General features: G+C 40.3%; 1 long non-coding RNA gene across 2 annotated transcripts; it reads left to right on the forward strand.

Moving 5' to 3' along the window:
• Window positions 2,069-7,022, forward strand: LOC110393146. 2 transcript variants are annotated; one of them, XR_002434817.1, is made up of 3 exons: window positions 2,069-2,165; window positions 2,614-2,720; window positions 6,705-7,022. It is a non-coding gene; the product is annotated as an uncharacterized LOC110393146 (long non-coding RNA). The 2 variants fall into 2 exon arrangements; XR_002434821.1 differs by having other exon boundaries at window positions 2,617-2,720.

The raw sequence follows: 27,676 nt of genomic DNA on the forward strand, positions 1-27,676 counted from the left end.
ACACATCATTACCACTGAAAAGATTAAAATAGTCTGGCTATCAGAAAGATAAAAGGAAGCCAAGGAGAAACTTCTGCATGTACCCATCCACCCTAAATTCCAGCATGTGTTCCCTCCTTGCTCACAAATGTCTGTATCTTTCCAGAAGACAGGATGTTGTTTCCCTCCTTCTGCCCAAGCAGCCATGAATGTGTTGAAATATGAGCAATGAAAGGCAAAAATGGGTCATTAAAAACAAAGATAAAGCAAAACAGAACAACACAAAATAAAACAAAATGAACAACACACACAGAAAAAAAAAAAAAGAAACAATGTGAAGGCTCTCCACCAGTGATCTATCAGCAGCTCAGGAAAATCAAGCAGTCTCTAATCCGATATCCAGAACAGGGGAAGAGGCTGGGAAGGGCCAATATTTCAGTGCCTGAGCCATTTTTCAGTTCAGTTGTGTCTTTGATATTACACAGAAGAATGTGTTATGATTTGTACTGGGGAGTGATAGTTCATTATCCCAAAGAATGTGTTGGACAGCTTCATTACACAGAGAATGGATTCATATAGCTGCTGCCTACCTTTTGTGAGACAAGTTTTAAGAGCAGTCTATTGCTTCCTGGACATTTGATGAAAATACATTTAGACTCTTTTCTCTAAACACAGGTTTATTTGATAGGTTCCATGTCCTAATTATAACATTTCACTGCACAATAAATTGAACTCAAGAAAGAGCTATTATCCATGGTCTGCTCAGCACTCGGTACAGTGGGGTCATTTTCCTGATTGAGGCCTTGCTGCTCTATTACGATGCAAATTATTTTAGAATAATAATAGGAAAAGTATTTCTTGTTGATTGTGATGTTTCAGCTATTTTGCAAGCAATATATGACAGCTTGCATTGTGTCTTATACAGAGCAAAATTGCAATGGTGCCTTTCTTATGCATAATGCTATACACGAGGCGCACTGTTTTTCTTGAGCCTGTGGTGTCTTTGTGTGTACATCTACATTGCATAACAAACACTCATTTGCTAAAATAACCATAGGTATGTCATCCAGAGCTATGTCCTTGGCAATCTCACATTACTGCTGAAAGCTCCAAGTCTATTCTGGCAATCTTTGATTTCGCTCAGTAAGTTCCTCAGCTTGCAGTGATGTTGCTAGTTAGCCAGCAAATGATCTCCAGCAGTATTAACCAGAAAACCCAGGCTGCACACAAGAGACTCTTCAGCGGTGTACATCTGACCTTCACTGGCCAAAGTCAAAGCCACACAGACAAAAGTTGTTGGGTAATCTGCTGTCTCACATTCTGTCTGTCTCTTTTGCTTTACTCCCTTTAAAGTCAGGTAGGTAACATTAAGAGATGGAAATTTTCCCCTGGCCCCATCTGAATATCAAGGACAGCCCTTATATCCTAAGGGAACAGACAAGTATGTGAGCTGAACATGCTGCTTGACACAATTTGTCTTCATGAAAACACTTGTCAAAAGTAAACACCTGCAAAAAGCTGTTTGTGTCTGCTGTAATTCCACTGCTCGATTGGCCATATTAAAAACATAATTAAGGAGCTCACGTTGCGTGTCATAACTACTCACTACTTTGTTTTTGTAGGTTGTATCTTACTTATGCTATTGTCCCAGCGTAGTCACTAAACCTGCAATATTCAGAAGCCCAACAATTAATGTGCTAGTCCAGGCTGAAGTAGGGTAGGATAGGATAGGATAGGATAGGATAGGATAGGATAGGATAGGATAGGATAGGATAGGATAGGATAGGATAGGATAGGATAGGACAGAACAGAATTTTCAAGGCTGCTTGAATTAGTTGATAGTTTCTATGGACTTTGAGGCTTCTTTTTCAGCATGTTGGTAACTTGACACATTTTTCTATATTTAGAATGGGTTTGGGAAATGAAGATGAGCCACACAGCTATAGTTAAAAGCTTGGTTTTTCATCTTAACCATCGTGACCAAATTTATTTACCCTTGTGACTGCAGAGTCTCCTATTATGGGTGTGTACTCCAGAATGTTATTTAAATTCTATCTCCCTGGGTAACTAGGGATTACTTCAGAAACAACAACTGCACAATGCCATGTTTCTGTTACTCTGCAAGTTTAAATATGTCAGATTGATATGAAAGACAGATGCAATAACTGAATCATTCAGATTTTAAGGTTATTGTGATAAACACAATTGAATCAATTTTAATATTTGTGTTTCCGGAAGATATACAAATATTTTCCTAAAAGAAATTCCCTTGGAAATTATATATTTTCCATGATAATAGTTCGATGCAGTTGTTTGAGTTAAAGCTGTCTTACCTTGTGTTTCTATACCCAAATATGCTAGCTATTTAAACACGACTTGTGCTCTGAATTTCCTGGGCCTCATGAGGACTACAACAATGGTGTAATAACTTATTTCTTAGCTTTTGGCTACATGCCCACACATTCAATTCTAAGTGAAATATTCTTCCTCTACATTTCAAAAATAAAATATTTATATCTGAGCACTCTAAAATAGCTTAATACACATTTTAGCACTTAGATACAATACACACTGATCAGTATTTCTAAGGATCTGTTGCTAGCTAATTTCTAAATCTTTTAAATTCCCTCCTAGCAGTGAAGCCCCAGAGCAGTGCAAAACCAATGTCACATGGTGGTCAGTGAAACTGAGAACACAGCAGTACCAAGTCAGATGGGAAGCACCATGCAGCCAGTGGTGAAGTCAGTGTTTTCAATTTCTTTGTTGTCTCATAGAGTGTGATAACACAGTCATTTCAGGAGATGCTGCTTGTGCTACTTAAATAGTGAGTGTCCTTAATTGGGATTATGGCCCTGAACTCTGATATTGTTCAGCCTGGAGAAAATTGAGACGGAATCTTATCAACACTAGTATCTAATGGGTAGAGGTCTAGTGCCCAGCGACAGAACAAGGGGCAGTGGGCACAAACTGGAACACAGGCAGTTCCACCTGAACATGAGGAAAAAATTCTTTACTGTGAGGGTGACAGAGCACTGGAATGGTCTGCCCAGAGAGGTGGTGGAGTCTGCTTCTCTGGAGATATTCAAAATCCACCTGGACACTTTCCTGTGGAACCTACTGTAGGTAAGGTGCTTTAGCAGGGGGTTGGACTAGATGATCTCCAGAGGTCTCTTCCAAACCCTTTAGTTTTGTGAATCTGTGAAGTGACCCTGTCTATGTTCCTTAGCCTCTCAAAATGAAGTTAGATTCTCCTTCACAAAGAATGTCTCTAATCCAATCCAAAGCAAGTTCACCTGGGTTAAAACTTGCCCTTACTTGTAGTCTATCTGCTATTACTTTGAAATGAAATATGATTGCATGCTCCTTCACAGTGTCTTGCAATCTCCAGCCTGGTAATGGCTTAAACCATTCTGTCTAGACTCTAGAAGTCTCCATTAGTGAAATTATACAATATAGGAGAGGCCAAAATAGCCAATGTCACAGAGAATTCTGTAGTTTAAAAACTTCAGTGTTCCTACCTTAGCTCTGACTATTCTACTTTTTGCAACCAAATACCAGTTACTGAAAACATTTTGATAACATTGCAAAAGCTGCCAGAGCTCTGGGATGAGCTTTTGTACTGGTAACAATGAAAAACATTGAAAATGAACAATTCTTTTTTCTGTTTGGGAAAAAATAACAGTTCACCACTGACAACCTTGGAAATAATAAGCTTCCTCTGTGCCTAGCTTGGGGTAACTAAACAGGCTTATGCGCTCTCTGTCCTGGCCTAGAAGACACTCATCATATCAGTTAATCCTCCTCTGCATTCCTTTCTTGGTGCCTCCTTTGTTCTGTTAAATCTGGAAGATGGACGGGAGATGTGAGTACAGGCGTATTCATGGAGTCTCAAAAGTAATAGAGACTTGCCCTGTATGGGGACAATGATCATAGAATCATGGAATGGTTTGGGTTGGAAGGGACATTTAAGACCATCTGGCTCCAGCCCCCTGCTATAGCAAGGGACACCTCCCTCTCAACCAGGTTGCTCGAAACCCCATCCAGCCTGGCCTTGAATCCTTCCAGAGAGGGGGCATTTGCAGCCTCACTGGGCAACCTGTTCCAGTGTCATCCTCACAGTAAAGAATTTCTTCCTAATATCTAGTCTAAATCTGCCCTCTTCCAGTTTAAAGCCATTTCCCCTCATCCTGTCACTACCTGCCCTTATGAAAAGTCCCTTCCCAGCTTTCCTGTAGGCTCCCTTCAGGTACTGGAAGGCCGCTATGATGTCCCGCCAGAGCCTTCTCTTCTGCAGGCTGAAGAGCCCCAACTTTCTCAGCTTGTCCTCAGAGGGGAGGTGCTCCAGCCCTCTGATCGTCTTCATTCCTCTGGACCTGCTCCAACAACTCCATGTGCTTCTTCTGTTGGGCTCTCCAGAACTGGACATAGTACTCAAAGTGGAGTCTCACGAGAGCAGAGTAGAGGGGCAGAATCACCTCCCTCAATCTGCTGGTCACACTTCTCTTGATGCAACCCAGGATATGGTTGGCTTTCTGGGCTGCAAGCACACAGTGCCAGCTCATGTTGAATCTTTCATCAGTTGACACTCCCAAATCCTTCTCCTCGTGGCTGCTCTCAAGCCATGATGTTTTGCTTAGGACAAATCTCAGTTTATCAGTATATTTGCAAACAATTCACTGCTAAGTACTGTACTTTCAGCCCATGCAAGAGCTGAGGATGGGATACAACACATCAGAAGATGATATGTCATCAGCATGCCTATCACTTGGAATGAGTTCCTATCACCTTGAAAAAAAATTGTTTCATCCTGTGGAGTTTGAATGAAAATTTTTAAGATGTTCCCAAGATTTAATAACTTCCATCTCCTCTGCAATTAAAACTAAGAGACATACCAGTAACCACAAGATGAAATATTGCTTGCCTTAGAAGTTTCAATTTCTTAGAATTGGCATCCTCAAGTGTTAATGTAACATCATTAAAAAGCAAAGTTTTCTATGTATCCAGTTACTGGTAGAAGAAAATAGCTGGGAAATTTGATATCCTTCTCTCTCAGGCCCTTAACTGAACAAAAGTAACAGGACAGCTGTAAGCAACCTCCCAAGTGCAAGACAAACCAAAACGCCAGCTATACCCAAGGTCTTGAGAAATATGTGCTAGTTCCCAAAGAATCATGAATGGCTTTAAAGTCAACTGCAGCTGCTACTGTGACAATTGGTGACTGACCAGCAACCCTGGGTTGCATGGTGCTTTCAGTTGGCTCAGGACAGTGACTGAAACTCTTTGGTCTTAAAGAAGGTGGCTGTTGTTCTTAAAGCCCACTGGTCTCTCCCATCTTCTTTCTGTTCCTCGATTCCTTCCAATGAATGTCCAGCAACATGGAGCCTGACTCCATGGTTGGGAAAGGTGAGAGTTTTCAGAACTGAGAAAACAGTAAGAAGAGGCAAAAGCAAGTTGGAAGTTTCATGGAGCTTCTCACCTTCCAGCTTTTCAATGCCCAGCATGCATTCAGTCTGTTCTTCCTTTATATCTCATGTGTCTATATCTCAACAGTCATTGTACCAACAGTGATCCAAACATTTCAAATTTCTTTAAAGGTAAGCTTTGTCAGGAGGATGAGTCTCCCCTTTGGATTCTCCTCTGATAATGTCTGTAAGACAGGTTTTCCCTGCCTTTCTGCTGTTCCACTTCTTTTATATTCATCTTATATGAACACTGGGCCCTGATACAAACTCAAGGTGGTATGAGAAGGAAAAAATGATGAAACTAGCACTAAAATAATGTGGGTTTTATCTGTTTCTTAAAACAGTTTGACTTGCAAAGACCTTCTTATATGTAGTTATCTCACAAGATGAGCTCTGCATAAACCCACTCAAGTCCCATCCCTGCAACACATGGGTTTATCTGCATCTGCTCGCTCCAGATTCTGGCTTTGTTTAACTCAGAGCAGTATGACTGGACAGATTTATGGACTTAAGATGTGGAGTGAGATATTAATCAGCTGATGTATCATATCCTGACCACCCTACCCTCTTCAAGAAGCAAACATTACATTCAACAGAAACATAGCATTCTGGAGTGAAAATAAACCCAGAGACTTCATCATTTTTAGAATAGGGATTTTCCTTAACCAAGTTATGAAACACAGGTGCAAACTAAGTGCAATAAGGCAGTGCTTTTTTGCCCTCCTGAAAGTAAGAGGGAAAAAGAAAACTGTGATTTTGTGTTCTTCCTTTCTAATTTAATCACATTTTGTAAAGTTACCATAATGACTTGGATATGCTGGGTTGTGTATGCTGTATATCGCTTTCATTTTTACTGCCTTTAAGTAACCGTGCATTGGTCTGTGGCTCAGTGGTGTGAACATTTATTGGGAGGTTCACTAGATGTGTTACACAATTCATACCCAAATCAGCATATTCACAATTTTCTCTGTATTTCTCAGAGCCGCTTGTTTCCTCTTTAGTTAATATTGATGCAGAAGTGAATGCTGCAGTTCAAAGTCCTATAAATATTTTCTTCTGTGTCAATCTGTCACTCATTTTTTATGCAGAAGAATAAAAGAAGTTAAATCATTTTTTAATGCTCATTGGTAGAGCCAGATTGAATCTTACCTCCTTTTAAAAGTGGAATTGTAAAGATCATACAGTAAAACACTGGAAATAAACAGAAAAAAATCTTTCCATTGTTTTTGTTGGCCTAAGTATGTAATTTCTTCTCTATTTCAGACATATTGATAACTTCAGAAGACACTTGCAAAATCTCAGCTCTGTGACTTGGGAACATCTGGTATGGCACAGGCTAAGACCTCACTGAAGCTGTTAGTTGTCATTTGTGGCATCATAGGAATGCATCTCTGATGGAGTCAGAAAGTCTTATTCTTGTGAATAATAACACCTCAAATAACTTCCATTTGATTTTCCCACTGTTGGTTTTATGTCAGTCCTTAGCACAGTTTCTGTGTATGCAGCTACTTCACTGGCCATTCACTAGCGTGTCTCCATCAGTGCAGACCTGTGTTTTCAGTCAGGTTAGGCTGAAGAGCTTTGAACAGTCATTCCTCAGTATTCTGTGAAATAATTTTGAATCATGTCAAAAGATGAAAACAATTTAAAATCATGTCAGATCTTGTCAGTGTTGGCTTTCTGCAAAAAAACCTACCTAACAGATTTTCCTGTAGAAGTATTTCTCACTTAAAAACATTTTACATGTTTTACTTTATTTTCAGAGGGAAGAAAAAAAGGATATGTGTTTCCTATAAGATACTTAATATGCAGCAACTAATATTAAATCAAATCCTTGTAAAACATTTCTGTCTGCAGGTCCCATTTGAGTTAGGAGATGAATGTTTTTACTTGGTAAGGAAATACACAGTTTAAACCAGTCTACTAATTTCTGTGGTAATTATACATTGATTTGTCTTTACCTGAATTTCTATCTCATGCCTCAGTACCATTAGGAAGATTGTCTGGATGTTGTTTTGTTTTATTCCTTCGTGAAAAGAAGACCTTACGTTCTCCTTCTAGAGATCTATGGGGCCATGCAATAGGTTAACAGTAAAGTTAGAGGTCATTCTTCTTGATTTCTTCTGGAATACTCATCAGTTTTGTTCAAAATATATCAAAGTGGATATTAAAAGGAAAAGATCTTAATGTAATCTGAAAGAATTCAAATCTGCTAGCATTCTGCAAACTCTCCTGTTAGGCTATACTGAGCGGGTGATGAGTGTTGAATTCTTCAAATCCAGGTTTTGCTACATAAACTAGCAGTAATGAGTAAATACGTATACTAACCTATCATCCAGAAGCAACTTGTGATACTCTTTCATTATCTGCCATGCCAAAAAGTTAGGACTGGGATTTAGGCTGGTGAGCCTCACCTCTGTGCCTGGTCTGAGACAGCCAGCATGGCTTTACCAAAGGAAGGTCATGTCTGACCAATCTGGTGGCCTTTTATGATGGAGTGATGGCACTGGTGGACAATGGGAAGGCAATTGATGTCATCTACCAGGACTTGTGCAAGGCCTTTAACATGGTCTCCCACCACATCCTTATCTATAAATTGGAGAGATACAGATTTGAGGGGTGCGCTATTCGGTGGATAAGGAATTGGTTGGAAGGCTGTAGACAGAGGGTTGTGTTGAATGGCACTGTGTCTGGCACTATGTCCAGGTGGAGGCTGGTGACGAGTGCTGTCCCCCAGCGTCTGTCTTGGGACCAGTGCTCTTCAGCATCTTCATCAGTGACACTGATGACGGGCTCGAGTGTACCCTCAGCAAGTTTGCCAATGGTACCAAGCTGAGTGGTGCAGTTGACAAGATAGAAGGAAGGGATACCATCCAGAGGGACCTTGACAAACTCAAAAGGTGGGCCTGTGTGAACCTGGTGAGGTTCAACTGCCTGGGAGTAGCCTTGCAGAGAAGGACCTGGGGGTCCTGGTGGATGAAAAACTGAACATGAGCTAGCAGTGTGCTCTTGCAGCTCGGAAGGCCAGTGGTATCCTGGGCTCCATCAGAAGAGCAGTGGACAGCAGGGACAGGGAGGTGATTGTCCCTCTCCACTCTGGCCTCATGAGGCCCCATCTGGAGTACTGCAACCAGGTCTGGGGCCTCCAATACAGGAAAGATGTGGAGCTGTTGGAGAGAGACCAGGGGAGGGTCATGAAAATGATGAGTGGGCTGGAACACTTCCCCTATGAAGACAGACTGAGGGAGCTGGGCATGTTCAGCCTGGAGAAGAGAAGGCTGTGAGGAGATTTCATTGCAGCCTTCCAGTATCTAAAAGGGGATTATAAACAGGAGAGGAATCAACTTTTTACAAGGGTAGACAGTGATAGGACAAGGGGGAATGGTTTTAAGCTCAAGGAGGGAAGGTTTAGATTGGATGTCAGGGAGAAGTTCTTCACAGAGAGAGTGGTGAGGTGCTGAAACAGGCTGCCCAGAGAGGTTGTGGATGCTCATCACCTCCACCTTGGAGGTGTTCAAGACCAGGTTGGATGGGGCCCTGGGCAACCTGATCTAGTACCAGATCTGGAGGTTGGTGGCCCTGCCTGTGGCAGGGGGGTTGGAACTCGATGATCCTTGGGGTCCCTTCCAACCCAAGCCATTCTATGACTATGATTCTATGATTAGTTGCCTACACATGTGCCACTTGCCATTTTAGGCTCTGTAGTACATATCATTTGGCCTTCAGTGATCTCTCCATAGAGGCATAGACTTGTTTTCGTTCCACACTATATCTGCCATCCTTGGGAGGATTGTTCCAGTACTTTAGAGGATCAAGGTCATATGTCTAGTCCCAAAGTCCAGATCTGCACTAAGCTTTCTGAGAGGCGGATCAGGAACTGCTGAAAAAAATCAATGTTTTTCAAAATAAGAGAACAAGTTGTATTAGCTAGAAAGTGATCAAGCTATTGGTTAGTGGCAGATAACTTCGCTGATTCCCAAAAACACAGTGACTGCTGTTTTCTGCAGTGCTCCCATTCACTGTGTTTGCTTCCTGCTCTGCTTCCCTTGCAGCTATTTGACCAGCACTCTTTCCTGAAGGCTGCTGACTCTAAAACAGTCAACCTCTTATTCACAGGAGTAGCTTTCTTATTTCAGGGAAGCTGTGTCCATGCTGGAAGTAATGACTCCACTTAATGGATTTACAGGATTGAGGCCAAAACACTCAAAATCTTTGAGGGTGGAATTGTCCTAGAGTAACCTATACATTTGCCACATAAATTAAGAGTCTATTTCAATTATAATAAATAATCAAATCCACAACTTTGTACATAGAAAGCTGGGAGCTTAAAAACTACAACATAAATCATGAGGAGTCAGAGATTTGCCCTGGGGCTAATTCCTCAGTTTTAAGTAAATCCTTGAAAATTCTGGCTTTCAGTTCCAGGTTATGCACCTCTAAGAAGTATAGCACTTGCCTGTCAACACTGGAGAGCCAGGAGAATGCTGGAAAGCCAGGAGAAGTTCTGTTTCCCCTCCTATCCTATTACTCAGCAAAGGACTATTCACAACTGCCTAAAATAAATGTGACTTTATAATGTAAGGCCTTTGCTATGTCTTGCCATCCTCTCTTTCTGGATTACTTCATTGTTTCTTTTCCTGCATTTCTTTTGCTTCTTCCACTGTACTGTTTTTTATGTTACAGTATCCAGGTCTATATCTTCATGTAAAAAGAAAACACTTCAGCAGCTCTTCTTATTTTCCTTATTTCCTTATTTTACAGCCCTATAGATCAAAATTCCAGGAATGATATCAGGAGAAAACTGCAGTACTCTTCTCTGTACCCGAGTGTTTGCTCTACAACAGAGCTCAGAGCTTGACATTGGTTCCATTACAAAAAAAAAAAACAAAACAAAATTATTATTTCTCTATAATTAAAATAATCTTGCTCTTTCTCAGGAAATATCAGAATGCATTTCGCTAAATAACTTTGTATGCTCAATATTTTAATTACCATGGAACAGAAACATTTGTGTGTTTTTTTTCATCATTTACTAATCATGCAATATAAAGCCATTCTTTGCCTTCTTATTTTCAGACGCAGTACTAATCTGAGTTCCGGAATGAAAGAATTGCAAGCAGGATATTTATATATATTGATATTTCATTTTGCAGCAGTAAAGGGAGAGAAAATGTTGCATTATTTTGGATATTTCTAATGTAACCACAAATGGAAAACAGCCATTTCAAAGCCCAGAGCAACCTTACCTTCCTCAACACATGAGATATGTTCCCTTGCATAAAATTTCTACCATAGTTTCTGTAATATTGCTAATTTTTTCCCTCTGGCACAGTAAAAGTCTGAATTCACATTTGGGCTGTGGTCTCGATTGCTACATTAGGGATGTTACAATGCGAAGCTTTTGCTGCTACACCAATGCCATCTTTTTGTTATTGTTGGTTTGGTTGTATAAAAATAAATTAAATTAAAAAAAAACAACAGATGGAATATATTCTCCAATGTAAAACTTAATTGAACTTCACTGTAATTCCAGTTAAATCAGCCCTCAGACTGAGCATCCAGTGGGAACAATAAGGAGCTATATAGCAATGCATATTCCTCAACCTACAGAGGGAAAGAGAGATCAGAAATGTATACTCTTTAAAGGTAAAACCCGCAGAGAGAAGTATTAGCATTTACATTATTCTAGTGCCCTTTAGATGAAATTCAGATTTGACTTTCCAAATTACCATCTTCAGGCAATCTGTTCTCTGAAAGTCAGGGAGTGCTGTTTTGTATGCCCAGTGCAATGTTTAGTCATTAATATTCACAACAATATCCCAAAGTTATGATATTGTTATTGTATTATATTGTTCTCTGCCAAAATTTTAGTCTTTCTCCACTCACAGTTGGAGTCACACTGGAAAATCCATCATACCACTTAGGTGTGGTCTGTTTCCTTCAGTGTCCAAATGCCCAATAATAAATTTTATATAATTTCAGCTAGACACAAATCCAGGCTTTTGCAGAAATTTCTTGGCGGCACATGAAACATGTCTCCTCCAGAGAAACATAGCATTTATACTAACCAACAGCCAGCAGTGATATATCAAAGTACTCTAAATATGGATCAACATTTCAGTGCTCCAACAACATTTGATTTGCCTTTTAGGTGCTGCCATGACAGCTTTTCCCTTTGGACAGGAGCTCCTGTGCAGGCAAGTGGCCAATCATCCACTACATCCATTCATCTTTTGTAACACTTGCGCCTAAATGTGCCTACAAATTATATGTCTGAGTGAATGGTGCTTATGCACGCTTGAAACTCAGGTAAAGGGAGGACTCCAATGAGGTCTTTCCAATTGTAATATGAAGTCATTAATCTAGTCATCACACTGGATGATGTTTTGTGATCCCTAAAATCAGGTTTCATATTCCTTTCTGCCTTGGAAGTTAGTATTTCATGTAATACTCTGGATGCTCTATCATGCTGACAATGTCAACACATTGTTCATACTCCAAGAACTTCATTTAAACTACCTTATTTCCTTGGCCTGACAGAAGAATTTGCCTCATTGAAAGCCTTTCAGTGGTCAAAATCAGTTCTCAGCATAGACCTAACTCTGTACCCTGCAAACTGGGATAAAGGAGACAATCACTTTTCTTTGAGTTTAAACATTTAACTACAAAACCCTATCACAAAGAGTTTTCTTTCTTATATTATTAAAAGCAACCAGCTGGTCTGGAGGTTTGTTCTCTCCCGCTGCAGAAAAATGACCAGGTCATAGATATCACCAACAGCTGCAAGAGTGGAGGCCCCTGCCACTCACTGTGTCTGATGAAACCATATAACCCTGTATTTAGTATCTCTGAGAGCAGAAGCTAAATAGTGGCTCCTCTCACCACTCTCTTCCTCTCAATCTTATCGGCTCATTTCACCCACTGTTTCCTCCTCCCACTCAAGCTGGCTTTAGAGATGTGCCAGGAAACTCTCTAGATCAGCTCAGCTTCCCCAGAGCTGGCGGGAACCAGCCTGGTGAGGTGAAGCAGCCTCTCAGCTGGAGGTGAAGAGCTGCCTCCTGCAGCCCCCTTGGCTTGAAAGGGGTTCACCGGAAAAGCAGACAATCACCCAGGAAAAAGGCACAATGGGAAAGTGTGATCCTTTACAGTAACACCGTACTGCAAGGACCAGTCTTGCTGCTTGCCTCCTTTAATCTCATTTGTGTCCTGCAATCTTCACTCAGGTCTGGATAGGTAGAGGAGGAAATCAGAAAGGAGACTGAAGTGAAGCTGCATGACAAGGACTGACTAGCAATGCAGGAGAGCGGAGTACAGGGGTGATGGGAGCACAAGGGCATTCAGTGCACCTGTGAAAGAAAATTAAATCTCACCCTATCTTTCCCAGCCCCAAAGATGATAACCTTGCTCAGGTGATAGCTTGCTGCTTATGTTTGAGAGACGGGATACACAACATTGCAATCACACTCATTCTTTTATCTCTCCATGACTTGAATTCAATTTGAATAGCAAATGGTTACAATGAAGAAAAGCAGGAAGGAAAGACTGTTTATGGAGACTAAAAATCTCCTCAAAACAAGAAAAAGAAAACAAACAAAAATAAAACAAACAAAACTCTCTCCCTTAAATTAAGATACTTTAAGGGAGAGTTAAAAATGACATATATTCCTTCCACTGGCACCATTCTCCAAAGCTTACTGGGAAAAATCATGTAGCAGCAGGAAGGTAACTATTGATCTACATGGCCTTGTTACAGATGCCAAGCAGGTCACAAATGGTTTTACTGTATTAGAAGTTTCATCACACTATCTATTTCCTTACCAAAAAAAAAAAAAAAAAAAAAAAGGCATTTGCAGCTTCACATGCTCTCTTCTCTGTTTTCCATAACATGTCACTACTTGCTAATATACCTCTCTCACATGGGTCTAGAATGTAGGTGGGATAGAAGCAATAGGTGAGGAATGAAAGTGTTCCTGAGATGATATGTACAGTAGACTCAAAACTATTATCTGAATGCCTTTTTAGTTATCTGACAAACAAATAAAAATTAAAGGGACCTTCTTTCACTCCTACCTCACTTGGTCTTGTCAGTTAAGGCTGGAAAAATGAAGTAGTAGTCTGAAGGTTCTGATCTCAGGAGACCTGGTAGAAATACTTGTCTCCAAATAAGAGTTTTTAAGGCATGCCCACCCTGTTTCATATGAGGACCTTTGTCCCGTTATCATCCATAGTGGATACAATCTTGTTCCTTCCCTGGCCAACAGCTAGACTGAGCTAACTTTCTTCTGCCAGAAAGAAGTCAGGGTGCCACTAACAGGATCATTTCCTACAAGTCCTCTCCAAGTCCATGATTGGACTTGGTCCAGAGCAAGTTTGGTTCCCTCATTCATCTGAGAAAGAATATTTAGGGGTTAGTATGGTGGTAGCTCATACTCATATAAGTGATAGAAACTATTAAAACCTGGACTCCTGACAATATCATATCATGTGGATTTATGTGCAGTCAGTTAATGGTTTTGATAGTGTCTCTTGTCTTTCACTCTCTGTAGTAGATAGCTTGAACAGTGGTGTTATTTAGTATTCCTTCCCTTGATTTTTCTCAGAGGTCTTTTTCCATCTCATTCACACATTGATTCTCTTTGCCTGCATACAAAATCTTGAAGGCCATGAATCAGAATTTCCATCCCAGTGAATTTATTTTTATTTATTAAAATAATATTAACATTTTGGAAAGTTAGCATGCTTTGTTGTAATATATTGACTGAAAGGAATAGATTAGATGTTCCCAAATTAGAATGTTTTGTTTGCTGAACTCAGCTGAAACTTTTTATTTGAAGCTAGTTCAAAATGAACATACCTCTGCCAATGATGCTGCAGATTGCTGACTTTCCACTGGCTTTGAGAAATAAAGAGTGAGATAAAGAAGATTTGCCTGTAATGGAGCATGATAAATAAGTAATATGGATTCTGACATAACAGAATTTGAAGCGTTCAAAAAGAACATTCTGCTGAATAGAGTATTATGCCCTACAGTCATTCTGTTTGGGAGACAGGATCCACTGGCATGGCAGACGCAAAGGAATGGGACATTTTCACTCAGCCAAGTGCAGCAATGAATCTCTAGCAGTCTTCCCAGAGATAAAACTTGTTGTGGCAGATCAGCATGTGTTTTGCTTCAAAAAGTACCCACTGCAAACTTTAAGTAAGAAAAGTTCATGGTGTACAAGAAAAAAAGAAAAAGTGTCATTATTGCAAGGTTCTCTATTTACCAGAACAGGAGTACTCAGTGTGCATGACTTTTGTTTATAAGTTGCCCAGATCACTACCAAATACTCGGTACTCTAGGAAACATTCAACTATTTTTATCCCATTCCAATAAACACACAAAAATAAGTAGTTTTTGAAAGTTCCCGTAGACATTTTCATATCAATAACACAATGCTCATTTTAGACATTTTAAAAACTAAGCTAAGTTCCAGATTTCAGTTATGTTCCTTCCTTGGCAACAACCCCTAGGACACCTAAATCATCCAGCACCTGGAGCACTGGCCCTGGGAGATGAGATTCCCAGGTTCTATGGCTCTATAGCCTAGCAGCTAATTGAGCCTGATGCCATTTTCACTTCCCTGTACTGAGAAATTCTTGATTTTACCCCATTAAGCCTGAAGTTTCTGAGTGCTTTGACTCACACTGAACATCCCAAGACTTCAGGCCCCTGCTGTAGAGGTGGGACCCTAGCAGTGACAAGCACCTCTTAGAAGCATCAGCTAGGTGCATTGGTGGAGAACTAAAATATCTGGCAGTTAGTCTCAGATGATGCCAAAAGTCTTTGGTGGGACTTGAATGCAAGCCTGTGAAGTAGAAGAGACACTGTAGGCCACTGATTCTCTATCTGAAATGAGTACCAGCTGCAAGTAGAAAACTTCGGTACTGAATCACTTGTTACACAGTAGCAGTAATATAATCTGGCACTGGAACAAGGTGTTCAGTGTCTTCACACTGTATGCAGTTCTCATGACTGAAACCAGTGGAACCACAAGGAATACAGAGCAAGTTTCATCATTCCACTAACTTCTCCCAAGTATCAGTTTCACACTGTGAAGGGATTTTCTCTCTGTCTTTGAAGGCCAAATATTAGAGTTTTTTTTTTTTAAATTGCAATTACTTTTATTAAATGTTGGGTCACAGAACAGCTTTCTTGTCTGTAGATATACCTACAAATCACAGATGATCATTCAAACAGATTGCTAGGGTAATGGTGGAAATATTTGTGGACACACATCAACAAAATAATCTTTACCAATACCAGCATCTAAGTCATATGTTTCACAAACAACATAGGTTAGATGATAGTGATAGTTGGAGGCACATTTTGAATGCACACAAAAAAGACAGAAACTGACAGAACTTTCCAGGCACATTTTGACAAGGAACTTCCTTGTCTCCACTTTTCTCGCTGAGCTCAGGATGGAGCTCACAGTATTCATCTCACTGAATAGCAAAAATTGCTTGTCCTTTACATACAAGATAAAGTGGTCAACAAACTTAAGAGTGCAGTTACAAAAATGTGTTCTTTAAGCACCAGACAGGGATGTTCAAGCCTATCACAGCCCTACCTTGTGATGGCATGGACACACATTCTCTGAGGGCTGGGAAAGTAAGTAAGGAGAGGAGAATGGGAAGTTAGAAGAGAAGGCAAGTTCCTCTAAGGCAACAATCCAGGTTATATAAACTAAGTAAGAGTGGAATACTTATTTCCACAAAGTAAGTTAATTTACTCTATTATTATCAAATTGCTGAGGTGATCAGCTCTGGTGCAAATGTGTTCCACAGTGGAGCAGGAGATTGCAGAATACAGGGGTGTTTCCTAAAAAGCCAAGATGGGCAGCCAGGGCATGGCTCAGCAGTTGGTATGGGAGTACATGCAGGGAGGGCATTGTCACTCTATCACTTCAGGCTGCTCAGAGAACTAGTTAGTAAGGACTCTTGGGAAAGTATTTTTGAAGGTGTTGGGATCCATCAGTGCTGGTCACTTTTTAAATCTATTTCTTAAGAGAACAAGAACAGAATGTCAGAAGTCAAACAGGAAGAAAAGAAGGTTGACTTGGCTGAGCAGTTACCTTCTAGTAATTACAGACCTGTCAGTCACACTTCAGTACCTGGTAAAATGGAGAAGATTATTCTGGGAATTATTTGAAAACATCTGAAAGACAAAGAAGTCACCAGTCACAGCCAGTATGCACTTAGGAGGGGAAAGCCTTGTTTAACAGATTTAATATCCTTTTATGCCAAGGTTACACACCTAGTTGTCCAAGGGAAGCCAGCTGATGTAATCTCCCTGGATTTTAGTAAAACTTTCAATGTTGTTTCTCACAGAATACTTATGGACAAAATGCTCAGCATAAATCTAGACAAAAACATAAAGTGATGGGTGAACAACTGGCTGATGGGTTAGACTCAAAGGGTTGAAGTAAATGAGGTTATATCAAGATGGTGGCCAGTCACTAGTGGGGTTCCTCACGGCTCCATTTTAAGGCCAGTTCTCTTTCATATTTTCATAAATGATTTGGTTAAAGGAGTTGAAGTTATATTAAGTAAGTTTATGGATGGCACTAAACTGGGAGGAGCTATTCTCTTCCTCAAATTTAGAGAGGCCTTGCAGAGAGATCTTGACAAATTAGAGGGCTGGGCAATCACTAACCATGCAAATTTTAATAAGAGCAAGTGCTGGATTCTGTGCACGGGACAAGGCAACCCCCGATCTATGTACAAACTGCAGGACAAAGCAGGAGAGTAGCTCTGCAGAAAGGGATCTGGGGGTTCTAGTTGATGGCAGGTTGAATCTGAGTCAGCAGTGTGCCCTGGCAGCCAAAAGGTCCAACCACACCCTGGGGTGCATCAGGCCTAGCACTGCCACCAGGTGAGGGAAGGGCTTGTCCCACTCTGCTCTGTGCTGTGCAGCCTCACCTCAAGCACTGGGTGCAGGTTTGGGCACCACAGAGTAAGAAGAACATAAAACTATGAGAGAGTGTCCAAAGCAGGGCTATGAAGATGATGAAGGGTCCGTAGGGCAAGGTGTGTGAGGAGCAGCTGAGGGCCCTGGGTTTGCTCAGCCCAGAGCAGAGGAGCTGAGGAGAGGGCTCATGGCGGCTGCAGCTCCTCACAGGGAGCGGAGGGGCAGCACTGAGCTCTGCTCTCTGTGACAGCAACAGGGCCCGAGGGAACGGCATGGAGCTGTGTCAGGGGAGGGGCAGCTGGGGGTTAGGGACAGGTTCTGCACCAGAGGGCGGTGGGGATGGAACAGGTTGCACAGGGCACTGGGCACGGCCCCAGGCGCCAGAGTTCAAGGAGTATTTGGATAACACCTCTCAGATATATTATTTAATTTTCAGGTGGTCCTATATGGAGCCAGAAATTAGACTCCATAATCCATGTGGGTTCCTTCCAATGCAGGATATTCTATGATTCTATGATCCTGCTCTATATGCAGAAGACATTATTCTATGCGTTTTAGCATACGTGGTACAGTGATCATAAGAAAAGTGTGCCATCTTGTGGGAAAACACAGAAAATATTAAATCATGTCCTCATGTACGTTTCACATACATTAAGCAAAATAAAGAGCATGAACAAATGTTTGAGGGAATATTCAGGATGTTGTTAACCAAAGAGAAACTCCTCAGCATTAAAACAAAATAAATAAAACTTTCAATAGACAGGTTCAACTTTCTGATCAAACGTCTTACATGGATTTTATAATTCTCAGAGATGATGAACTCAGACAGAAGATTTATCACTGAAAATTTCCAGACTGGTGGACTTATCCCAGTCATCTGTGGACTCCTTCAGCAGGCAAGCAGTTACCCAGGATAAATCAGCAGCATAACCCAGCTAAGACATACCACCTTAAGCTAACAGCTTTTATTAAGAAGAGTACGCAAGTTGATCAAAAGAGACAGATAAAAATTAATAGAAAAGGAGGAAACAAGAAATACTTGCAGAGCAGAACTTATATCGGCAGGGCCTCAGTCTTTGTAATTGTTGGCAAAGGACAAGCTGGAAAGACTTCATATCCAAGAGAATACAAAGATATTAGCAGTTCAAAATGAAAACTAGACAATAGAAATGAATGTCTTGGTGGGAGATCAAATACTCTACATCTTATCCTTGGATATATGTATTTTGGAAAAGTGATACTTTTCAAACAGATATTTGGATGTGAGTATTAGTGGACTGCTGTTGCTAAGGAGTCCTGCTGCTAAAAGTGTCATGAGGCAGAGATAAGAGTAATGTGCATGTGTAGGGTCAGGGCTTAGAGGCAAAGAAGAAAGGTGGAGAAACTTGTCCAGTAGCAAAGGAAGAATAAATAGCAGACATCTGTGGGAGAAAAAAGTCATACTGCATCCTTTCCCACCCCAACTGCTAAAGAGCCTGCCAATGGCCTATGCAGCATGGAGGGAACATACTGCTCATCTCTTTTCCTAAGAGCTGGCTCAATAACTGCGGTGCAGATCTTCTAAAATATGAGGTTAATGAACTCCTTCCAGTTCAGGCTGCTCAAGCCTCATAGCTGGACTTACCCTTTGACACACAAAAAAATTGTCAGATGGATCTCATTAGCTGTCCTACATTCCTATAGCCTTTAAAAGACACAAAAAGAGAAAGAAAGCAAGAAAGAAAATCTCACTGATTTGAATATATTAAAAAAATAAAACAACAAACAAAAACACAGGTTAGGACCAGAAGCATTGCTATAAAATCATATTTGGGACATGCATGCTTTAAATTGAAAAATGTCTGAAAGATGCTAAGCAGTGGAAGGAAAAAGGATATTAACAAGAACAAAACAAAACAAAACAAGACTGAGAGAAGTCTTAACAACCAACAGAACAGAAAATCTGATTTTTTTTCTATTTCATTACTTAGAAAAACTTTCTTTGTTATTTAAAGTCCCTTCAGATAAAACTGTATCCAATGTATCAGAGAGATAATTTTTGAGTTTTTAAAAATTATTTTAGCCATAAGCATGCTTGTTACAAAATAAGGAGAAGGTCCAAAATCAGAACAAACAGTGTCTTCATGTGCTATGCCCAAAATGTTGACAGAGCTTATTCTGAGTCAAAGTAGGTTCATAGAGTGGAGCAAGGCTCACACCAGTGAATTTTAAGCCCAGATGCTGAAGCATAGAGCATAATTGCTCTCTGTTTTCTGGAAGTCAGTGAAGAAGTGGACTCCAGAGCCTTCTTTAGTTTTAGCTAATCTGAATTGCTTTTGAAGGAGCTTAGATCTCCTTACAGATCAGAACTGTAAGTTAAGGACTTCAGTTAAATACCTGAAGTTAAGGAGGGGAAGGGGAGGGGAAGGGAGGGGAGGGGAGGGAAAATAAGCAAAGCAAAGCAAAGCAAAGAATTTTTGGAAGAGACCTTCAAAGATCATCTAGTCCAACTGCCTCACCACTTCAGTGCTAACAAAAAGGTAAAGAGAAAATGAGAGTATTGTCCAAATGCCTCTTGAATACTGGCAGGAATGGAGCATCAACTATCTCTCTGTGTAGCCTGTTCCAGTGTTTGACCACCCTCACAGTAAATAAAATTTTCCTATAAACCTTTCCTGACATTCTCTATTCTCTATTGAGAAGAGAGACAGAGAAGTAGCAAGGAATTGACATCAACACCATGCTGCAGGAGGCTTTTTGGAATGTGAAGATGTATTATGTAAGCATATGCTGATCACATCATGCCATTTCTGAGCTACACTTGGGAAGGTTTAGTCTCTTACTCACATTAATGGAGACTTCCTTTTATGACAGGATCAACTCCAGTGAAGGGGACTGTATTTGAATGAAGGCCCAATCAGACTAGTAGCAACTTCATATTCCCTATGCTGAATGGCCTCTTTGTCAATTCAGCTCAGATGTTTAATTGTATTCTGGTTTCTTTTTTATGCACAACTTAACTGATTTCTTAAAAAAAAATGCAATACCATTGTTGCATACTTACTCTAAATTCCTTTCAGTTGGTTTTGACCTTTCTAAAAGTGTAAATTACTTTTGAGTTTTGACTAAGGATTATTTTTTCTCCCTGTAGTCCCTGACTAGAATAGTGCAATGTAATCATCCACTGACACTAGGGAGCTCATGATAAGTTCTGTCAATGCCAGGGAGCAGACAGAAAGCTCTTTGGAGGAAGAAAGTTATTTACAAGATAGGAACCCACTCTTCCTTGCATTAACATAGACTACCATAGGCCAGTAGGTAATGTGCACTGGCTCTACCACGTACCTCTTGTTCTCCTTTGTTTCTCCTGGCAGTGGACGTTCTTCTGGCCCCTTTCCCAGCCCATGCTATTCAACTTGAGACAGCTCCAAACCACAAAATTAAATCCAATTTAAATTTCTCAAAGGTTGGGATAGGATTTTAGTTACATATCTGCTTAAGAAGGCTGCTTTTCATAACAAAATCATTTCTTTCAAAAATTTAAAATCTAACATACATCTTATGTCGCTGACAAGTCCAAGTATGACATTATTCCAAATTATTCCATTTTTCTTTGTTGCTTTTTTTTCAGTTGAGTCCAGACTTCCAAGAGGAACTGACATACAGCTCCACTAATAGGACTTTCAGGTGGGCTTGGTGCTTTATTTCCTCAGCACCTTCGGAAACTTCCAGCCATATGATTTCTAGAAGGCTCACTTCTAAGGCAGATCATCTGTCTTCCCTGCCCAATCTCTCTAGGAATTCTTCCCTCTACTCTTTCTAGTCTCAAGCTCTGCTTTCTTTAAAACAAACAAACAAACAAACCTGCAAAGAACAAAATCCAAAGTTGTTTTACGTTACATGTACCGTATTTTCCTCTTTGAAAATTCATGAAATGAGGTGGAGGAGGAAGGAAATTCTCCTCCTAATCCATACTCACAGTCCAAGGAAACCAATTAACAAGCCAGAGAATCATTAAAGGTGTATTACTAATCTACTTGGGCCAGTACAAGCCTAGGGCAACCACTAGCAAATGAAGGAAATGAGTTATTATCAGTTATTGTATGGTTTAAAACCAGTCCCTGGAGCTTTTAGATCAGAACTTCAAAACTCTAGCAAGTAATTTTTTGTCCTTTTTATTCTTTACCAGAAAAGAAAAGTAGGTGACCTTATTTCAGCTTCTAAAATTTTTCGCAAACTACAGTGCATTGTGTAAGAAAAATTTTACCTACTCTGCCCGATGACAGCATCTGTTTTTTGAACCTGGATCTAGTTGGTGTTAGGCTGTGCTACAGATGAATTGCACAGGCAGTTTTCTGTCTCTGTCCTTTAAACCACATTGTTTTTAAGAAGTACTCCACAGTGTTTTTTTTGTTGGACTGTTTTTCCAGTCTGTCTCGGGATGTCATTTTTCCAGATATTGTAATCTCAAAAAGTAAAATTTTCACTGCATTCACTTCCGTCTGTGAGGAAAGTAAGCTTAGGGCCCATTCGTTTCTAAAGACTGAACATTATGTAGACTATGTGCTGAAAATCTCTGCTGTCTATATATGAATTATGGACACTTTCATGATGTCATATATTCACTCTTAACCATTTGTGCTATTTAGCAGTGTTCTCCAGACCTCCTCAGAGACTACAGACTATAGCATTCTCTTTCTGCTCCTTGTTTAACCCAACCTCATCAAAAATACAAAGCACAAAGTGCTATAAATACAAAGTGTCATACAAGCCTTTACTAAGAAAATTAACTATCCCAGCCAAAACCATGACATTCCCCTACCACAAGATACACTCCCTGCCAAATTTCTTACGTGCTGATTAGAACGTTTTCCTCTGGATGCCTGTTTATTCCACATTCTGTTTCTTTGAGCCATATCTATCTGTGAGTGCAGAAAAGAAGAGGCTGTAGTGCTGTAACTGTTATCCTACAAGACCCCAAGGGAGTAAAACTAATGGTAGACCACTGTTCCCCTTCATCTCATCGCCTCAGTGAATGCAGCTGCTCTCAAGTTTTCCCTTTCCATTTCCAGAGGCTTTGTTAGAGGCTGAGGTTTGGTCAGGAATTGGCACTGTGGCTGGCAGCTTGGGTGTGGTTGAACTCTAAGCCTGTTTGATAGCGTTAGCAAAGAAAGTATTCTGTAGGACCAACAGAAAAGAAGCTACAGCAGGCATTACTCTGAAGCACATGCAACAAAACACTAAGAAATAGGGACACAAACAGGGAAACTTGGTGACCAAACACTTAGTAGGGTCACTGAGGCCAACCCCATTATAGCTCCTCATTTGTTATTCTTCTCATTCATTCCAAGTGTTCAAGTCAATCTATTTTATATGAATATGTGCTTTCTACTGATCCTGTGATCCTACATATTCAGCAAGAGAGGAGACATGTCATAAAAATCCTCTTGCTAACTAATGTCAAGAGTCAGGATGACTGTACCCTAACAGCCAATCCTGATCAGGAGCTAAGGTAAGGGATGAATCTGATGAAAGGTGCTGACGAACCTCAAATTTAAACTGCAACTGACTTCTGTTGTAGTCTGGCGAGAGAAAGAGCTGCTGGATTTTGCCTGAGCAATTTAAATAATGTGAGAAAACTTGGTCAGTTTCTTAAATAGACAGTCTCTTTAGATTTAACCTAACTTCATCAAAAAGCCTCTTTCTCTATTCTGAGAATCCTTGTATCGGTCAATGAGACTGTGAAAAAAAGCAATTTGGGTATGTCCTGTAGTTAAAATAATCAGTGATTGTGATTCTGATTAGAAAATCTCTTAACGGACACTTGAAGCAGTGTTCATCTTTTGATAGCCCTGTTTAGTCAAGATCCTGAGCCACCTGCTCTTGATCAGGGTGTTGAACTAGGCAACCTCCAACGGCCCCTTCCAAAAGTCATTTTTCTGCAGTTCTGTGAATCCAGTGTTTCAGGAAAGGTCTAGTAGAGCATGCCTTATATGTTATTTATGAGCTTTAAAACGTAATGATTAACTCACTTCAGATCCTCTTCCAGACTTCAGTACTTGTGTGACTTCATCGATTTCTACAGCACTGCTAAATGAGTGAGGCAGCTCAGGGTATATATATATAATGTACCTGCTCAGACTTCACTGGGATGAAAGAATTGGCCTAGTGTGTAGGATAGTAAATACCAGTTTCAGATAAGCAGTTTTGACTTTTACTAATACATTTAAAGCATGTGGTTTAAAGAATATGTCAGATTTGAAGCCTTTTTGAATCCTGCCTGGCTTTAGTTGTTATGTATACCCTTTAGTAGGAAGATGAAACCAATAATTATCTTGTTGTGACTTGACTTACTGTCTCTTTCACCAAAAATGAGACAAGTTGTGACAAAAATCATTTTGTTCGTGCACAGATGACATTATATCTTCTTATCCTAATATGGCCTTAAGCAAGTGATCTTTATTAGTGTTTATGCATGTGTAGCTTACAAATTTCTGTTGCATTGTCTATGTGGTGGCTGTTTAGTCAGCAGGATCAAAGACTTGGGACATTTGTGAGTTGTGTGATAAATGAGAGTGCCACAACTGTTTATATGACTTCAGGCTGAACTTGCTAAGTTATTTGGACATCTAAAGATGCACAGGAACACCAAAGGGAGTTTCTGAGAGCCCCTCTACTGATGTAAACAAGTACCTACACTTTAAAGGTCCAAGTCTGCAAAAGGATTGTCATCTAAACTGAAATTTAGGTTCCTTTGCCCAAGATTTATTTTCCAATCATCTTCTATTTCTTTGAAGAAGCTCTTATACAGTGTTCTGACAAGGAGGTGTTAGGGTATTTACTGCAGAGTAGGTTTTGACAGTTCTTTCAGTTGAAGGAGTAATTTTGCTTGGAATAACTCAACTATCCCAGGCCTAGAGAAAGACATCAAACATGACACCCCCAATGATTGAAAGGTAGGAAAAGTGAACCCACTAAGGAAAAAGTTAAATTTCTGCCAGAAGGAATGAATATTGAATCCTTTTAGTTATTTTACAAAGAAATAACAACTTAATTAAATTTGCCTTAGGACCAGTGTGCCAGTACAAGCACCCAGATAGAAGGTACAAGGCTCCAGTTCCTAACATCAGGATTACTTTCACTTCCTTTAAAGATTAAAATAATGATGTTCATTCCTTGATTTTTTTGGCTGAGCTAGCCAAGGTGAGGCAAGGCTTGTATGCTTATGTGCAGGAAAGGCCACAAAATTTCATATCACTGGACTGTGGTTGTGCCTTGGGCATAATGGGTCTTTATATCCAGGCCCTGAAGAACTACTCAGCACAAATACAATTTCATGGAACTATAGAATCATAGAATATCCTGGATTGGAAGAAACTTAAAGCTCATCCATTTCCAACCCACTGCCGTGGGAAAGGTTCACACCCAGCAGACCAGGCTGCCTGGGCCTCATCCAACCTGGCCTTGAGCACTTCCAGGGATAGGGCATTCACAGCTTCTCTGGGCAGCCTGTGCCAGCGCCTCACCACCCTGAGCTAAGAATTTCTTCCTAACATCTGACTTAAATCTTCCCTCTTTTACTTTACAGCCATTCACCCTTGTCCAATCACTGTCAGGCCATGTAAAAAGTTGATTCAGCTCCTGCTTATAAGCTCCCTTTAAGTACTGGAAGGCCACAATGAGGTCTCGCCGGAGCCTTCTCTTCTCCAGGCTGAACAAGCCCGGATCCCTCAGCCTGTCTTCAGATGAGAGGAGCTCCAGCCCTCTGATCATCTTTGTGATCCTCCTCCGGACCCACACCAACAGCTCCACATCCTTTTGTGCTGAGGGCCTAGGCCTGGAAGCAGTACTTCAGATGGGGCCTTACAAGGGCAGAGCAGAGTAGGACAATCGCCTCCTTCTCCCTGCAGGCCACCCTTCTGTTGTTGCCACTCAGGATACAGTTGGCCTTCTGGGCTGCAAGCTCACACTGTTGGTTCATATCAAGTAGTCAGTAGTCCTAACTCTTCCCAGAAATGTCTCTTTGACATGCATGCAATAAATCAGCAGTCCCTCCTTGGGAATTTATTTATAAGAATGTTACTAAGCATATTTGTACTGGTTTTATATTTAGTTATTTATTGGTATTATATTTAGTTCCTGAGAGGATTAAATTGTGTATTTTCTCATAGCTTAGTATCACTGAGAAAAGCACCATTGTTGAAAGTCTTATTAAAGGTCATTTCATATCTTCCTACCTCTGTTTATGACAATATTAACTATAGCAGTTAATAAACACATATCTACTTAATGTCAGGGGCTCCTTTTATTGTTGCTTTTTCAGTTGGAGTCAGGTTAGAAATGCACCTTTAACATCCAGTTGCTACTGTTCTGATCTCGGTGCCAAGAGGGAGAAGCATCTTCCTCAGAGATCTCTGGTCTTTTGCATTATTTACAGACTTACACGGAGTTGGCAAAGAGGAAAAGCTGGATTTTTGTTGTTGTTGTTTTAGTACTTTTTGTTGTTCATTACTGGTGAAGTTCTATAAAGAAACGAATAAGGGCTTATGGTCAGTGAGCATGCGCAAGGGAGGCTGATATGTGCTTTCTTTGGTTTGGTTATCTTTGGTTGTTTTTAAGAGGAAGCAGACATAAAGTTCTGATGATAATTCCTAGCCTAATCTGTGCCTGGAATAGAGACAGCAGGCTGCTGGCCTGCTTTATTGCTCTGCTAGTTGAAACCTCACTCTTGCTCTTTTCCTGAAAAAAGCAGGGAGAACTGCACTATGCATTCCCCTGGCAGGGCAGGGGTACAGCAGTAGTAACTGGTATGTAGCTGGTAAGTAACCCTACTTCTTGAGGAGCAGAGGGAGTTGAGTTCTTCTGTTCTGCTGCAGTTTCAACCAGTTTTCATAAGCTGCAGGCAGGAAGGATGCTTTTGTAATCATGTGAACATCTAAGAGTAAGAAGGGGAAAAAGAATAATCCTGTGCTAAGGAGCTTGCGATTTAAATACAAGCACATTGTTTCAGGATTTAAATGGATTAGTGTAACGTAGCATGAACACTGGGCTAGCTAACTCTGGCCTTCCCAGCTCACTCTTCTTAGCCATCACCTCAGTTAACATATGGAGGAGAGACATCACAGTTTTCTCTTGCTGTCTGCAGATATGTGCTCTACAGTTCTGCTGCTATCAGCTGCAGTTATCTTAGCACAACCAACACAGGCTGAAGCAATATGTTCCTCTTCCATCCATGAGAACTATGAGAGAATTTCTGTAAACAACAAGCTTTCCCAAAACAATTTTTTTAATGAATCCCTTAAAACTAGTAATACTATAAGCTTAGCTGATACTTGAGGATGATTCTGTGTGGGCATGCTGGTGATGGGATGAAAGTTGGAAAGGGTGATCATAGTGGTCTTTTCCAATCTTAATGATTCCATGATTCTATGACTTGCTGTTTCCTGACTTGTGGAAAACTTGATTCCTTTAGGCTACCTCTGGGTCACAACAGACCACTGTAAATCTTTTGTTGTCCTCACCTTGCTCTCGGCAAGAATAACAAGAATCCTCAGCTGCACAGTCTTTTCAATTTAAATAATGGCTTACTTCAGTACTGGCACTGCAGCTAGTTTGATATTTTAAAAAGGCCATTATCCTGCAATTATTTCTAGTCCCATTCCTTCCCCAAGTCACTGAGTGAGAACTTTTCTCTAATAGTATTACATTTTCCAAGTTGTGTCTTTATTACCACCCATAAAGGCAGAACAGCTTGCTCACACAATATTCTTATAGTCCTTTGTAACTTCATCAACCAAAACTGATGCACAATATTATAAATTACCACACTTGAATTATTCCATAATGACTCCATGACTATCATGATAAAAATAGATCACATTAGTCTGACAAGAAACATTGTCCTTCTTAGGAGGTGGCTCTGCCTAGGTAGGAACGTATGTCACTAATACTATTCAAGAAGCTATTCTTATGGGAAGCATCAAGTATTATTTATACGCGAAGCACAGTAGCATTCTTTTCAGGAGATGAAAATAAGATTTTTGTGCATTTAGTTTCATTTAAAATTCTATGGAAAAAAAAACTTGAAGACGTCTTCAATGTACATGTACATGCTATTCTTTTGTATCTTTTTATATGAAGCAGCTATCGGTTGTGTTTTCTGGATCGACTGGCTCAGCCAAATAAACAATATCATTAAGTTCTTGTTCAACTGTCTGTCCAGCATTTTTTTTTTCCAGATTGGAAAAATCTTGGGCTTTCAGTCTGCTTACTAGGTTACAGGTAGAGACAGTGTTCTGTAGTT

Source organism: Numida meleagris, chromosome 1 (genome assembly GCF_002078875.1).
Source record: "Numida meleagris isolate 19003 breed g44 Domestic line chromosome 1, NumMel1.0, whole genome shotgun sequence".
NCBI classification, from domain to species: Eukaryota; Metazoa; Chordata; class Aves; order Galliformes; family Numididae; genus Numida; species Numida meleagris.